Source organism: Halichoerus grypus, chromosome 9 (genome assembly GCF_964656455.1).
Source record: "Halichoerus grypus chromosome 9, mHalGry1.hap1.1, whole genome shotgun sequence".
NCBI classification, from domain to species: Eukaryota; Metazoa; Chordata; class Mammalia; order Carnivora; family Phocidae; genus Halichoerus; species Halichoerus grypus.
The window spans coordinates 106932966-106948220 of NC_135720.1; the positions used below are offsets into that span (position 1 = coordinate 106932966).

At 41.3% G+C, this 15255-nt stretch overlaps 1 protein-coding gene across 1 annotated transcript in view; it reads left to right on the forward strand.

Annotated features, from left to right (window-relative positions):
• Nucleotides 1-15255, forward strand: part of MED20 (mediator complex subunit 20) — a 174495-nt gene that overhangs the window by 115324 nt on the left and 43916 nt on the right. The window contains exon 5 of the transcript XR_013441263.1: nt 9035-9116. The gene's annotated coding sequence lies outside the window, so the exon portion shown is untranslated. The remainder of the gene's footprint in view (nt 1-9034; nt 9117-15255) is intronic.

Consider the following 15255-nt stretch of genomic DNA (forward strand, 5'->3'; position numbering starts at 1 on the left):
TGAGGCTTCAGTGAAATTTTTCTTTCCAAATCCTGGATGATAAAGGAGAGTAGTTAGAAATTCCCACCTACGTATGCCCTCCAGGTGTCAAGAGTTGAGACTCTTGAGAACATAGGAAGGGCGATAGGCTGAACATTTTGAGGATGTGAACACAGTAGATCTGGAGCCAAGCAGGAATGATGGGTCGCCTCACTGTCTCCACATGCATACCTGTAATTCCCAGTATTGTCTTTCCCTCGCCACAGCCTCCCTCTCTGTATCTGGCACTGTCCGGGCCCCTTGGGCTGCAGGCCCCAGTCACAAGTGCCACGTGGCATGGCTGAAACCGGTTGTATTACAAGTTTGGTCCTCTCCTGGGGGTTGGTGTCTTTGGACTTTGAGTAGTCTCTTCTTGGACTTGGACTCTCCCCCAAGGTGAGTTTCTGCCATTGTGTAGAGCATACCAAAATCAGTCTCTTGGGTTACAAGGGACCCTTTAGGTCACCTCATTTGACCATGATTCAGGACTCAGATCTTTACATCATCCCTCCCAGAGGTCATGCAGCCTTCACTTGGCCTCATCTAGGGAAATCCCTTCCCTGTGTATTTCATCACTTTTCTCAATAACTGAGACAAACACAAAACAAGACAGAACATACCTGTCCTTTCCTTCCCGGATCATGGAGACTGTATTGTGCTTAATGAGGGAGTTTCTTCTTAGTTGGTGCTGGAAGGTGAGCGGATGGTGACTCTAAGGTAGTGATTCTTACTTAAGGCAGCCTAACCCCCGAGGGGAGCCCCTAGAGGACGAAGATGCCTTGAAAGCTTTGTGTGTATATGTGTGCAGTTTTGGGGGAATAGGATTTACAGGGTTCATTAGAGTATCTCAAAGATCTGTGATCTAAAAAAGGGTCTCTAAAAGAACAGATCCTGAAGGGAAACAGGAAGGCAAAGGTAAAGCAGATGTGAAATACATCTTGCTGGCTTATCGTATGCAAAACCTTCCCCTGCCGCTCGGACCCCTTCTCTGAGGTCTCATCCAGGGGTTTTTCTCCTTCATTTCATAGTTCTTCAGGCTTTTTGGTCAGTTTCTGGGAAGCGGGACTGTTTTCCTGCTCTTACCTTTCCTATTGTTTCCCCCTTCTTCTGTCTTTATACACAAACATGCATGCAACCTTTTATAAATGGGTAAGAGTAAATATATATGAAGAATCTTTATAGCTTTCTCGGGGGCCCCAGGAGTTACTCTCCCATTATTACACACTCCATGGGATCTGGTAATTACTCCGTTGTAATGGAACTTGGCATAAAGAGTATATTTTCATTGTTCAGAATGATGTCATTGATGAGGCCAAGAAGTAGTTCTGCGTCTCTGTGATGAAATTAGCAAGTTAAAAAAAAATTCTTGAAACTATGAGGGCAAAGATTCCTAATTCTCTTGCATTCTCTGTTTTATTTGCCATCACATTCCTGCCCCATCAGATGGCATAGACCTGTTTTTAAAGTTAATACGAATTCTGCCAAAATTTCTTTGGAGGCTTAAAAAGAATTTAGGGATGCCTGGGTGGCAGCCGGTTTAGTGTCTGCCTTTGGCTCAGGTCATGATTCCAGGGTCCTGGGATCGAGTCCTACATCGGGCTCCTTGCTTGGCAGGGAGCCTGCTTCTCCCTCTCCCTCTGCTGCTTCCCCTGCTTGTGCTCTCTCTCTCTCTGACAAATAAATAAAATCTTAAAAAATGATTTAGGGAATGCATTTATATATCCTAAGGATGTGGAGGTGACAGGTATTCTAAGGCAACTACTAAAGGAGAGAGCACTGCTTTAGGAGACAGGTGGCTGGGTGCTGGCCATAGTACTGTCCTGAACTTGCCAGGTATCTTCAGTCAAGTTGGCCTTTCTGGGTCTCATCAGTAGAGTGGGAATAAATGATGCCTACTTTACATTTTTCATAGGCTTGTCGAGGGGCTCAAGGGAGAATAGATGTCAAAAGCTTTATAGGCAAGGAGATGCCCTCTCTGCTCTTGCTTCTTTTTAATGGTGTTGCAGGTGCTGGTGTTTGGTTAGGATGTTTAAGCTGGGATGTTATGGGGGCACCCGGCTGGCTCAGTCGGAAGAGCATGCGACTCTTGATCTTGGGGTTAATGAGTTCGAGCCCCAAAGTAGAGATTACTTAAAAATAGAATCTTTAAAGAAAAAAAGGGGGGAAGTTATGGGGTCATACTGCTTGGTGGCAAGTTAAAATTCTCCCCCAGTGGAAAGAATGTTATTGTAATAGAGAATGAGCAGTGAGAGAGGGTCCCAAGAAGGTATACAACAGTATAGGTATATTTTTTGAACCAGATCAGTGAGCACAGTTGTGTGGCCCATCTCTGGAGGATGGAATTCTATTTTTAAATTTTATCTATAGTGGTAAGATTTTACTTGTTCTACAACCTGAGGCTGTGCTTTAAAAAAAGAAAAAAAAAAGTCGGGGTAGAATTGACTATATCTTCTTTGTGGAACATACCCATGTCTGTTTCCCCTCATCTCCCAGGCCTTAGTTGTGCCTGTCTCTGACCTCTGTGTGGTACCATGTGTATTGTGATCACACTCGTTACCAGTTGTGTCTTTAAAGGAAGCTCAGTGTTTGATTATATTTTCCATTCCTTGTGGATGAACCACTGAAGCTCTTAACTCTGGAACTACACTAAAACCTTTTTGCTAGCTATGCTGCATAGCCTTCTCATATTTGAATTATCTAAAATAGCCTTATTCTGCTTTCATCTAATACACAGTTCTCAAACTCTTTAGTCTCAGGACTCCTTGATGCCGTTAAAAGTTCCAAAGAGCTTTTGTTTACGTAGGTTATACCTATTGATATATGCCTTATTAAAACTTATAAGAAAATAGAAGGTATTCATTCAAAGATAAAATAAATCCATCGCATGTTAACATAAATATTTTAATGAAAAATAACTTTTTTCCAAGCAAAAAACTTACAAGAGTGACATTGTTTTATATCTTTGCAAATCTCTTGAATGTCTGGCATAATTGAAGACAGTGGATTCTCATATCTGCTTCTTCATTTAGTCTATTTAAATTTGTCATTTTGGTTGAAGAATGTGAATCCAACCTCACAGATGTGTAGTTGGAAAAGGGGAGGAGTATGTTAACAATCTTTTCACATAATTGTGTATGTTCTTTGAAACTACATCACAACTCTGCTGTTAGTGGCAATGCGGATTCTCAAATTCTATCAGTGAACTTTTTGTACTGTGTTATATAATAATATTCATTGGTTTATTTTGTACTTTGAAGGGATCTTTTACTGATACCTGATTTTGTAGCATCATGCATTGGTCGTTTGGAAAACATTGCAGATCTTTTAGGTGTTGACACATTTCGTTATACAAGATAAAAAAAAGTCGTATTTGCTAACATCACCACCATTCTCATCAGAAAAGTCTTGGGAGGCTATTAAGTTCACAGTGGCGGATACAGGTTTGCAGAAATTTGAAGTTTTGCTTGAGAGCTTGAGTTTGATTATTGCTAACAAGTGCTGTCAGGCTCACTTTATCTTTGAGAAAATATGTCAGACACCCAAAGCTGACAAAATGTAGTTTATCTGTTAGCTTTCTCTCAAGTAAAAATGGTATTCCATGAAGAAAGTTACAAATTCAGTTCAAAATGCAGAGAAATTGCACAAGTGCTTTTTCTCAAGAAAAAGATGGTACTTAGGTAAGGAATAGAAGCGCTTTATGCATACATCCATTTAATCACATAGAATAGTATTGAAAAGATGGGTACTTAAATAAAACAAATAATTTTTAGTATTTCATCATGACATCTAAAGTGAAACGAGTGTTATTTTTTCCTGTGAGTGGGTGGCAGTGAAGAGCACATTGACTGATAGCACAGTTGAGTGCTAGTGCCTTGATATGTGCTAAGGCAGCAGTAACTTTACCCATCGTTACTTTTGTATCATCAGTGCAAATGTCATCACTGTGACAGAAGCAAATAATGTCTTATTATGATGAAAATAGTCTTGATCTCAGGGACCTTGTGAAAGAGTGTCAGGGCTCCACTGGCCACACTTTGAGAACCACTGATCCAATACATGCTCAAAGCACTGAGAATCTTTTCCCGGTAGATTGCTGCTCTGAGAACACTCCTTCCTTCAGAAGTCTTAAGTGGCTCCAAAACCCATCACTCAGTAAAAGCACCTATTATGCGTCAGGCAATTTGCTAAGGAATTAACATTGAAAAAGATACAGTCTTGAATCTCCAATAATTTTGGAGGGGACTTGGGGAGTAAGGGGAGAAAACTGATAATAAAGGAGTTAAAATGTAAGATAAGATTTTTAAAAAGAGAATTAAAGGTGATAGACAACAAAGGGAATACTAAATTTTAGACCCTACTTTGAGCTCTTGAACCACATGGCAAATCCTCACCAAATCAATCAATCGCTGGGTCCTTTCCTTCCATCATCAAACCTCTTAAAAATGTCCAGGTTAATTACCTTTAGACATGTTTTTACACTTAAATATGCCTGGCTGCAGGCATTGTAGTTTCATGCTTACACATGCACTCGCTGTTTCTCCCTTCTAATTTTGTTGTTCTTTAGCTTTTGTGCTTCTCTATTTCATATTGACAAATGTGTAGCCTTGAGCCAGTGTAGCTGTTAACCCATATGTTTATTTCTTTTCTTTGTCCTTCTGTTTACATGTAAGCCTTTACCTGCTTTAGCCATGTGTTGGGTGATGTAACAGTGTTGGTCTGTTATTTGTAACTTGGGGGGGCGGGTAACGTCACCTTCCGCAAGTTATGTCAGAACAATGCAGCCTCTGGAGGAGGTACAGCCGCTGTTGTTTCCCTGTGGTCTCCTAGGATCTGCTGAACTTCATAAGTTTTGGCTTCCTTGGAGGGATTTCCATAAAACAGCTGGGTCCCGCCTGGGTCATCAGTGGCAAAAGTCGGACACGTGTTCACCCGTCTGGTAGCCAATAGTAACTTTTGCAAACGCAGCCTCAGGAAACCCCAGGGTTCGGAGACTGCTTCTTTCCGAACGACACTTTTAACGATCACTGAGTCTTTTAACAGAACAAAACAAAAACATAGGATAGTGAGAAAGGCTTTCCCCCTTGGCAGTGGGGAGAGATGTTAAAGGAGCTCCAAAAGTGTGCGGGGAACTAGTGTAGATAGAATTCCTTCACTGTCCCGCAGGCTGAAGTGCTGGGGAGAAGGGGGCGGAGATGGGCTCGGAGAGTCTGGCCCTTTAAGGGGGAGGGACAGCCTTAAGACTCTGTACCTTTAAGAGTCTCTTTGTCTGGAAACCTCCTTATTTACCCTCCTGTGCTTCAACCAAACTTCGACCCGCGATTCACAACGCCCCTCTACGCCGCCGCCTCTTACGCCAGGCTCAAATCGGCCGCACGTTTGTGGCTAACCCTAAACTTTGCGCCCGCGGCGCGAACCCTCGGAGAGGCAGTCTGTGCCCGGGTCGGGGCCGAGCGCTGCGCCGTTGGCGCAATGCGGGGCCCGGGGGGCGGGGCTCCGGCGGGTGGGCCAATGGGCGGGCAGGGGGCGGGGCCGTGTTCGGTTGTCTCGCGCCCTGGTGACAGCTCGCGCGTGCTGATGATGGCGGTAAATAGAGGGGGGGTCGGGGAGGGGGCGGAGGAGGCAGGGAGGCAGCCAAGGGGGTAGCTCCAGGGGGTGGGGGGACGGGGACCGGGGAGGACGCGACGGCCAGGGAGCCCATTCTAAAACTCGGAGGCGGGGACAGAGTCTCCGGCACACTGGCCCTCCCCTTTAAAGAAGCCAAATCCTCACACACCGGGTGAGGGGCGACAAAGGCGGCGCGCGCCTCGCGGGCGGGAGGAGCGGCGGCAGGGGGCGGGACCGCGGCGCCGGCGGGCTGGGGGCGCCCGGGGCGGGGGCCGGCGGAGGCGAGAGCCGGCAGTCGGGGCGCGTCGGAGCTTTATTTTGGCGGGGTGGGCGACGACTGGGTTGGAGGGTAAAAAAAAAAAAAAAAAAAGGCTTGAGGGGAGAAGCGAAGGAAGGCTTAGGGGCTGTTGGGGGGAACGGGTCTAAGAATGAGATGAGGAGGATTAAGGGGAGACAGGGTTAGAAGGCAGGGAGAGGAGGAGTGAGAAAAAGCCAGCCAAGGAGGTAGGAAGGAGGCAAAACCCAGGGTGGGTGTTAAGGAAGCCGGCAGGGAATGAGGTTAGGAAGACCAAGGCTGGGGTTAGGTGTAAGAGCAGGGGTTTGAGGAAGGGAGCTTTGTAGGGGATGGTAGCAGGGTGAGGGTGCCGGGGGAAGAGTTGGAAGTGGAAGGCAAGGAGGGGCAGAGCTGGGGTGATAGTTGGGAGTAGAGGAGAGAGGGTGATTAAGAGCCAGACGTGACAAGGGTGTGAACTAGTGCAGAGCGAGATGAGCTGAAGGACTAGGACCCGCGGTGGGGTGGGAATCGCGAGGTTCTGAGAAAGGTATGGGTTAGTGGGTGGGCGATGGGTGTAAATTCTTGAAAGTGAGGGAGGGTGAAATAGATACTGGACGAGTACCAGGTGGAGTTAGGAATAAGCATAGTGAAAGGGTGAAGGGAAACAGATGAGAGGTGGGGCGTTTATAGGACAATTCTGGGACCAGACAAGCTGAAAGGAGAAAAGAGTAAGGGTGTAGAGAAGTGATGGCGGTCTGGGACAGGGTAACTGGGGAATTGTGTTAATTGACGAGGTTCAGCCAGATCCAAGGTAAAAACTGAGGTGGAGAGACAGGGCTAAAGGGATGATGAGAGAAGCAAGGAAGAGATGGGCCCTGGGATTTAAAGGATGAGATGGGGTGTAAGGGAAGAGAACAGGGTTAAGGGAAGCTGGAGAAGTCCTGTTGGATGAAGAAGTGGACTAGACTGTACAGGAGTGGGAATCAAATGTGCAGGTTGTGGGGAGATGCTCCAGAAGGTCTGCATGGGTCAGGGCACAGACGCTATAGTTAAGGATCAAGTGTAGGGAGCCTTTGGTGCAGAAGAGGAGGAACCATGGTGAGTGAAAAGAGACCTAGAGATAGGAGTAAACACTGAAAAGTAAGAGTGGAGGTTGGGGGGGGGGGGATGCAGGAAAGGAATTCTTTGTTGAGAAGAGAACTGTTAAGTGTGTTGAAACTGTGGGTCCTTTTGTCCACAAAAGTAGGAAATTCCAGAAACCTCTTTTTCTCTTCAAGGCATCTCGAATCTGCTTCCACCTTTCATTGCTTTTAATTCGACTTTCATGGCCACTTTGAAAAGATGAGACCCATTTTGATTTGATTTTGTTCTTCTGTGAATGATGAAGCGTCAGCTCGGTGTTGGAAACCTCTGCATTTCGCTAGTGTTGTGATAATGGGAAGATGGGTTTTATTTATTTACAATGTGGCTCTGCCTGTGTAGTGTGATAGTGTGGTGTTGTAGCAGGGTGTACCTGACAGCGCTGGGCAGAGTGCTTTATCCACAGCATTTTCATTTTCAATGGAGAGCCCACCGTTGTTGAGATAGAGAAAGATGAACATCTTTTTGTTTTGATTAATCAACCCGATTTCTGCCTAATTGTTTTTTGGTGGCTGGAGAATATTGAAAAATCGTTTCAGAAGAACGAAAATAACCAACTAGGGAAGTTTGCTGGGGAAGAGATTTAAATCAGGACTGTGAGGGCTTTGAGTTCCTAAGCTGCCTTTAGCTTTATGTGGGACATTTCACACTGTAGTAGGTTACTCACCCATTAACTAAATGGAATAAAGAAAGGGAGATTTGTAGAATAGTGGAGGATTTTAGAGTGGGACTTCTTTTTTAGGTTAAGTAATGAATTTATGAGTAAATTTTTATCATGAAAAAGCCTCCATACAATAATGCAATGCCTTGGACTGCTCCACTGCCCCTATTTTGTAGCTGTCAATAAAGAAGGCCATATTAATATTAATTTCCTACAAGCTTTTGATTTTTAAGACACTTCTGGAAATTAAAAGGAAGATGAGAAATTTGGGACAAAATTTAGATTATTCTTACTATTTTGTTTTGATGATTTTTATTCTGAAGCTTTTATATTTAGCTAAGAATATGAATGATTATTACTTTTTTATTTGATAGTGCCAAAGGATAGCTATAATTTACTTAAGGAAAAAATGCAAACTGATCTTGAGAATCTTATTTGAGGTTATTTTATAGTGTACATTCAGATATATAAAGATAACTTTTTTTCAAAGTTGTGTAAATTTTGAATTGCCGCTGTTTTATGGGTTTTTGTGTAAATAGCAAAGATGATAGCATTTGTAACAGCAAAATTATATTTTGATTAGTGGATATCAGAAACAGTAGTTGTTCATATATGTCAATAATTTAGAATCTAAAATCTATCTGGATTCAGCTGCTATGTTCATGGAATCTGGATTCTCTTAAGCAGGTGTTCAAGGTGACTACATTGATTTTGTAATTCAACAGAAGATTTTTAGAAATTACTATTTTTTGCTGCTAAATTTCAAGAGGATTAGTCTGAAATGTTAACTTTCAAGCTGAACAGTAACTTTGGTATGGGGCACCTGTTTCTGTAGGATGTTTGTGCATATTCCCTTCCTGGCTAGATAGGTTTGGTATTACTAGTAGGTTGTACTCTGCTTATGGTTTTGCCATTTTTATAATCTAGTTGTTTTATACTTGATACCTTCATATAAATAATTTTAGATTTATTTGATGTTGATGAAGAAAAAAATATAAACTATAAGGTCAACCAAGGGAAGGAGTCCATTTAGGTCCTGTCTTTTGTTTCTGTATGCTGCAGTAGTGTGCTAAATACACTGATTCTTATTGGGAATGGTTATTTCTCAGTTGATATTTCTAAAACTGAAAATGGGTAATCTTTTGGTTCAAATAATACTATTCATCAATAAGGACTCCAGTGGTAAATGTAAGCTTTGTTTTCATTTGTTCAAGTAAACTCAGTTGAACTTTATTTTGGTTATAATCTTGTTTGCTAAGCAAAAAACTTTTAAGTTCTATATTCAGATTTGAATGAGTGGGTTGTACATACTTAAATATTCTTCTGGTTAATTGTAGATTCTTTCGATGGGAAGAGACCTTGAAAGGACCTCTAGTTTATCCTGCAACGTCAGTCAATATCCCACTTAAATCATCCCAGGTAGATAAAAATTTATCCTATTTTCATAAATCTTCAGAGATAATGTGACAACCTTTGTAGATAATCTTTTCTGGTTATTTTCTCTATTCTCTCTAATTATTTTCTCTATTAGGACAGTCTGCCTTCTGTCTAACCGGCATACACCTAATGCTGTATTTGTATGTGTTCTCTGTTGCCCCATTCTCCATTTTTGAGTAAAAATATTTGCTTACTATAGTACTAAGGAGACCCTAATTCTTCATAAACTTAATAATAATAGCTACCCACATATATGCTTTTATGCCAGCCACTGTTATAAGTTCTTTGCAGATTGTAACTCAATTTACTCTTAGCAGCAACCCTATGAGGTTAGCGCTGTTACTGTTCCCATTTTACATGTAATGAAATAAAGTGTCCTTGAGATTAAATGGCTTGCCCTCAAGGTTACACTCAGACATTTCTATCTTTCTTTTTTTTTTTTAAGTTGTAGAATTCTACCAAGTGGTTGGGATAGGATTTGAACCTTGGCATTTTGCAGGCAGTCCGTGCTCTTGTATTACCTCTGCTTGATCATGGTGAACTGATCCGTCACCATGCTCTTCTCCAGATTAAACAGTGCTGGTTTATTTTATCCCTTAACCTGTCCTGTTTGCCAATCCTTAGATTATCCTGTGGTTCTGTTATTAACCTTTCCTCAGTTGCTTTCTAGATGGGGAACCTGGGACAAACACCATAAGGGCTATGTCTAAAGCAGAGATTACATCAGGGTTCCTACATGCCCTTATTTTTTTCATTACAAAATTGTGTTCATAAAACAAAACAACCCCAAACCAATAAAATGCCTAAGTGCATTGCAGATAAATGGTTACCTATCTATCTTTTTCAAGGACTTGTTGTAAACCATATAGGTTTACAGTTGCCCATTGAGGAAAAACGGAACTCCAATTTCAGTGCAGATGTCCATAGCAAAGTCTGTTCAGATTTTCCTTGGTTTTTTTTTTTTTTTAAGATTTTATTTATTCATTTGACAGAGAGAGAGCGAGAGAGGGAACACAAGTAGGGGGAGTGGGAGAGGGAGAAGCAGGCTTCCCACTGAGCAGGGAGCCCGGTGCGGGACTCAATCCCAGGACCCTGGGATCATGACCTGAGTCGAAGGCAGCCGCTTAACCAACTGAGCCATGCAGGCGCTCCTCTCCTTGGTTTTTTACTGTCTTCTCTTTGTGTGTGTCTGTGCAAACAATATACTAAGTATATTTATGTATGCTTTAATTTGGTTAAATAAATTGATCCACCCTTTTTTTTATTAAGACTTCATTTTTTTTTTTTTTTTTTAAAAGGACTTCATTTTTTTAGAGCAGCTTTAGGTTCACAGGAAAATTGAGAGGAAGATGCAGAAATTTCCCATATCTTCCCCTTGCTTTCTTACATGCATAGCCAGCCTCCCCCATTATCAACATTCCCTCACCAGAGAGGTTCATTTGTTACAGTTGATCCACTCATTTTTTAAAATAACTAATAATTAGTGTTTACTAAGTGCCCAGCATGAGCTAAGTATGTGAATTATTTGAAACTCTCAACAACCCTGTGAGAGAGCTTCTGTTGTTAATGCTCTTTTTTGTGTGTGTGACTTGATATTTTTATGATGTTTCAAGCTTATGGAAAAGTTGCAAAGATGGTACGGGAACTTCTCTGTTCCCTCATTCAAATTCTCCAGTTGTTTTCTTTTTTTTTTTTTTAAGATTTATTTATTTATTTGTCAGAGAAAGAGAGAAAGAGCATGAACAGGGGGAGTGGCAGGCAGAGGGAAAAGCAGGCTCGCCAACGAGGAGGGAGCCTGATGTGGGACTCGATCCCAGGGCACTGGGATCATTACCTGAGCCAAAGGCAGACGCTTAACCAACTGGGCCACCCAGGTGTCCCTCTCCAGTTGTTTTCATTTTGTCCCATTTGCTTTATCATTTTATTTCACTTGCGTATTTTTCAAGAAAATTTGAAAAAAAGTGGCTAGGAAGGCCTAATTTTAAAAAGAAAAGGGGGGCACCTGGGTGGCTCAGTCAGTTAAGCGTTTGCCTTCGGCTCAGGTCATGCTGGGATCGAGCCCCACATTGGGCTCCCTGCTTAGCTTCTCTCTCCCCTTTTGCCCCTCCCCCTGCTCCTTCTCTCTCTCTCTCTCAAATAAATAAAATCTTTAAAAAAAATAAAAAGGAAAGGGAAGAATGTTTTGAATGTATCAGCAAGTTGGTATGTTTGATTTTAGTTGATCTTGCGATGCAAAGGAATCTCAAGATTGGATTGAGAGTGGATTTGGGAGTTTTATGGTTTATTTTCTTCACTATATTCTGAAAAACATTCTTTTACCTGTGAATGACAAGTTTGTAGGCCCCTCCCTTATCAGCAAAAACCATGTCATGGTGTACACCTCTATTGGGAATCTTCTTAGCACCTGGCATGGTGTGTTCACACAGGGAGTCCTCAGGATACAATAGCTGTTAATGACGTATGGGTGATTATTATTTTTTTAAAGATTTTATTTATTTATTAGAGAGAGAGCATGAGTAGGGGGAGGAGCAAAGGGAGAGGGACAAGCAGACTCCCTGCTGAGTGAGGAGCCCGACGTGGGGCTCAATCCCAGGACCCCAAAATCATAACCTGAGCTGAAGTCATACACTTAATGGACTGAGCCACCCAGGCATCCCGTATGGGTGATTATTATGTGAAAACAGGAGCCACAGGCCTGTTCATCACTGTGACTGAGACATATTTAGGTGAAATACATATATTGAAGATCCTATGTAGCATCAAGGAGCTGGAAGAGATCTAAGTGCAAAATATACTTCCTTAAGAACCAGATTGCAATTAATACAAATAGGTTTGCCTTATGGTAGGGGAATGAATATAAATATCCTAACATGCTATTACCTTCCCCCAAAATAAGCCTAAATTTTGGGAGTCTTTTCAATTGTCATCATAATAAGGAGATTTAACTGACTCCATCCTACTACTATCTTCCAGCTCATCCTCAGTCTTTATTAAAATGGTAGCCAGTCCATTTCATAAAAGCATGACCTGCAGAATGAGGCCTGTTCAATTTCAGTAAAAGGACTATTTACTGTATTCTGATGTATGTAAAATACAGCACTTCTGGGCTTCTCCCCACCCCACCTCTTTAAATGATCATCAAAGCTATGAAATATAGCTCCTTATTAAAGCTGATTGTAATAATTAAAAATACTTAGCTTTCATAAGGACGAGAAAATTATCAATTATTTGGAAAGCATTCTTTCCAGTCATACATTATTGTTTCTGAGACATGGGCAGTTTTTAAAGACTATAATACTGTTGCTTTGCTATTTACATGTTAATAGAAGTCTGAAAAGTAAGGCGCTCTTCTGAAATTTTCAGGGTTGTTTTTATTATATGTCAAGTTGTAAACAGCATTCTGTGACAGGTATTTTCTCTCTTTGTCTTCTATTGAGCTAATTAGTAATTTACACTCTAGTAGCATCTCTTCCAGCCTCACTGTGTGAAAATGCCTGCTACTCTGTGCCTTCCGTGCAGCCTGGGCTGGCAAATGATTGGGGGCAGATGTTGGTTACCACATCAGAAGGATCAGGGATAAAATTTATTTTTGTATTGTGTTTTTATAAACATACAGGCTTTTGTATATGCCCTGCGACTGCCCCGATGCCCACCCCACCCCCATTCAAATAGGAATGTTATGACCTCCTGTAATCCAGAGCTACTGTCCTTGATTCAATTTTGGATTGTTTTCTATTCTGTCCCCCACCCCCACCCCAACGTGGGATTTGGGAAGGATTAGCAGGGCAGTCTGGCAGAGTTTAGAGCCCAGGAAGCTGGTCTTCATTGCTCCCTCCCATTGTCAGAATAGAGAGCTTCTTGTCATTGCCTTTAGAACCCAGTAGCACTTCTCTCATTGGGCAAGTTATGTGAGGGGTGGGAGCGCAGCTCTGTTGTTAGTGAGTTAGGAAGATGCTTTCCATACGATACTTGTATTCCTCCAAAGGAAGGATAGGTCCTACCTTTGTGTCAGCTTTTTCAAAATGCAGGCATGAGTGACCAAAAGATAATTTATAGCCTGGCTTTAGCACTTTGTCACGTTGGTGCTCTGCTCTTTCCTGCCCCCTGCTCTATCTCTTTCTGCCAGTCTCTGATATGGAAAAGATGATGTGTAGTATCTGTCATGTGCTCATGTGGATTGGCCATGTGGACACATTAAAGTAGCAAGAGCTTTTGACTTTGAAATAAAGTCTTAAGTATCAGTTTGTTCTATGAAGAATATAAATTTTAATTGAGAATTAAAGGAAGGGTAGGGAGGGGTTTACTGATATATCAGTTTTGAGCCAAAACCTTTCTAGAATGCTAGATAATTTGTGGTACTTATTTTTGCAGTTATGGATACTAATTTATCAGGATAATAAGGTCAGAGTCCCTGTTAGAGCTTAGTAAAGTCTCCCTGACAAAAATTGTTACCTGGAGGTAGCCACAAAAAAAATTAGGTAAGAAAATGTGTGAATAGCTCAGTTCAGCCATCATTGCTAATAGCATTATAATCATAAACATCTAGCCATTGACAGTGAATCAGCGTTTATGAACAGAAGACATCACCTTTATGTAAGCATTTATAGAGTGGGTGGGGCCTCTGTTAGTGTTTTGTTTTCAAAATCTAAAATGCCTAGAATATCCCTTTGGATGGTCATTGCTAACATCTACTTCCCTTATTCTCCTCTCTCTGTTTTCTAATACAGCTACCTATATCAGTTGTCTTAATTATATTGGATGTTCATGGCCAGACACTAATTATATTCTTGCGCTTTAACATCTAAAAGAGGTCAAAGGTCAGATTCATAAGCAACATTTCGTATAAAACAAAATATCATTGAAGTAGACATCACACAGGAGTGTTGTGAGTAAATAAAGATGACAAAGTGAATGGACATCACACAGGAGTGTTAGGAGTAAGTAAAGATGACAAAGTGAATACATGACTATGGAATTAAATACACTCTTTTAAAAGAAACATTTCTAAAATATATGGCATAGTTTGAAGAACTGGTAACAGTGTATTTCAAGTGAATGGTGGGTGCTTTAGTGAAGAGATCAAACTCATTTGTGATTGGCATCATTGTCTACTTCATGCTAAAATTCTGGATTGGTTAAATATTACCATTCTCCCCAGTTATCCTGTTAATGTGCTTCTTGAACTTTTTTTTCCTCCGTAGGCAGTTCAGCTTAGCCTACAACTAATAATAATTCAAAATCTATTTAAGATATCAATTCAATAATCCTAATCATTTAAATAAATATAAAATAAAACACATAATTGCCACTTTTTACCTCTCAGATTGAAAGATGATGGTAGCCAGTAGAGGCTAAGGATGTGGGGTAGTTGGAACTCTCACACACTGTTGGTGGGAATGTAAATTTCCTTGGAGGTAAATTTGGCAGTGTCCATTGGAATTTAAAATGTGTTTATCCTGTGACCCAGCAATTCCACTCCTAGAAATCTGTCTATGGATATATTCATACACTTGCATGAAGAATATGAGTACAATAGCATTGTTTGTTATAGGAAAAAAATGACATGTGACATTTCCACACAGTGGAACCACCATTAAGCTGTTAGGAATGCAGTGGATCTCTATTTGCTGATGTAGAAAGAAATCCACTGTTAAATTTTATTTTATTTATTTATTTTTAAATACACCTAGAAGCTCTTATTTGTTTGTTTAAGTAATCTCTATGCCCAGCCTGGGGCTCGAACTCATGACACCGAGATCAAGAGTCACATGCTCTTCCAACTGAGCCAGCCACATGTCCCTGTTAAATTATATTTTTATTTTAAAAATGATATATTTTTACCAAAGATTTTATGTATTTATTTGTCAGAGAGAGAGAGCGAGCACAAGCAGGGGTAGCAGCAGGCAGAGGGAGAAGCAGGCTTCCTGCTGAGCAAGGAGCCTGATGTGGGACTCGATCCCAGGACCCTGGGATCATGACCTGAGCCGAAGGCAGACACTTAACCAACTGAGCCACCCAGGCATTCCGAAAGTTATGTATTTTTAAAAAGTTATGTTACAGAACAATATGTGTAGAATATTTCTATTTTCATAAAATGTAAGGACTGTTATCGAGGTGTTCC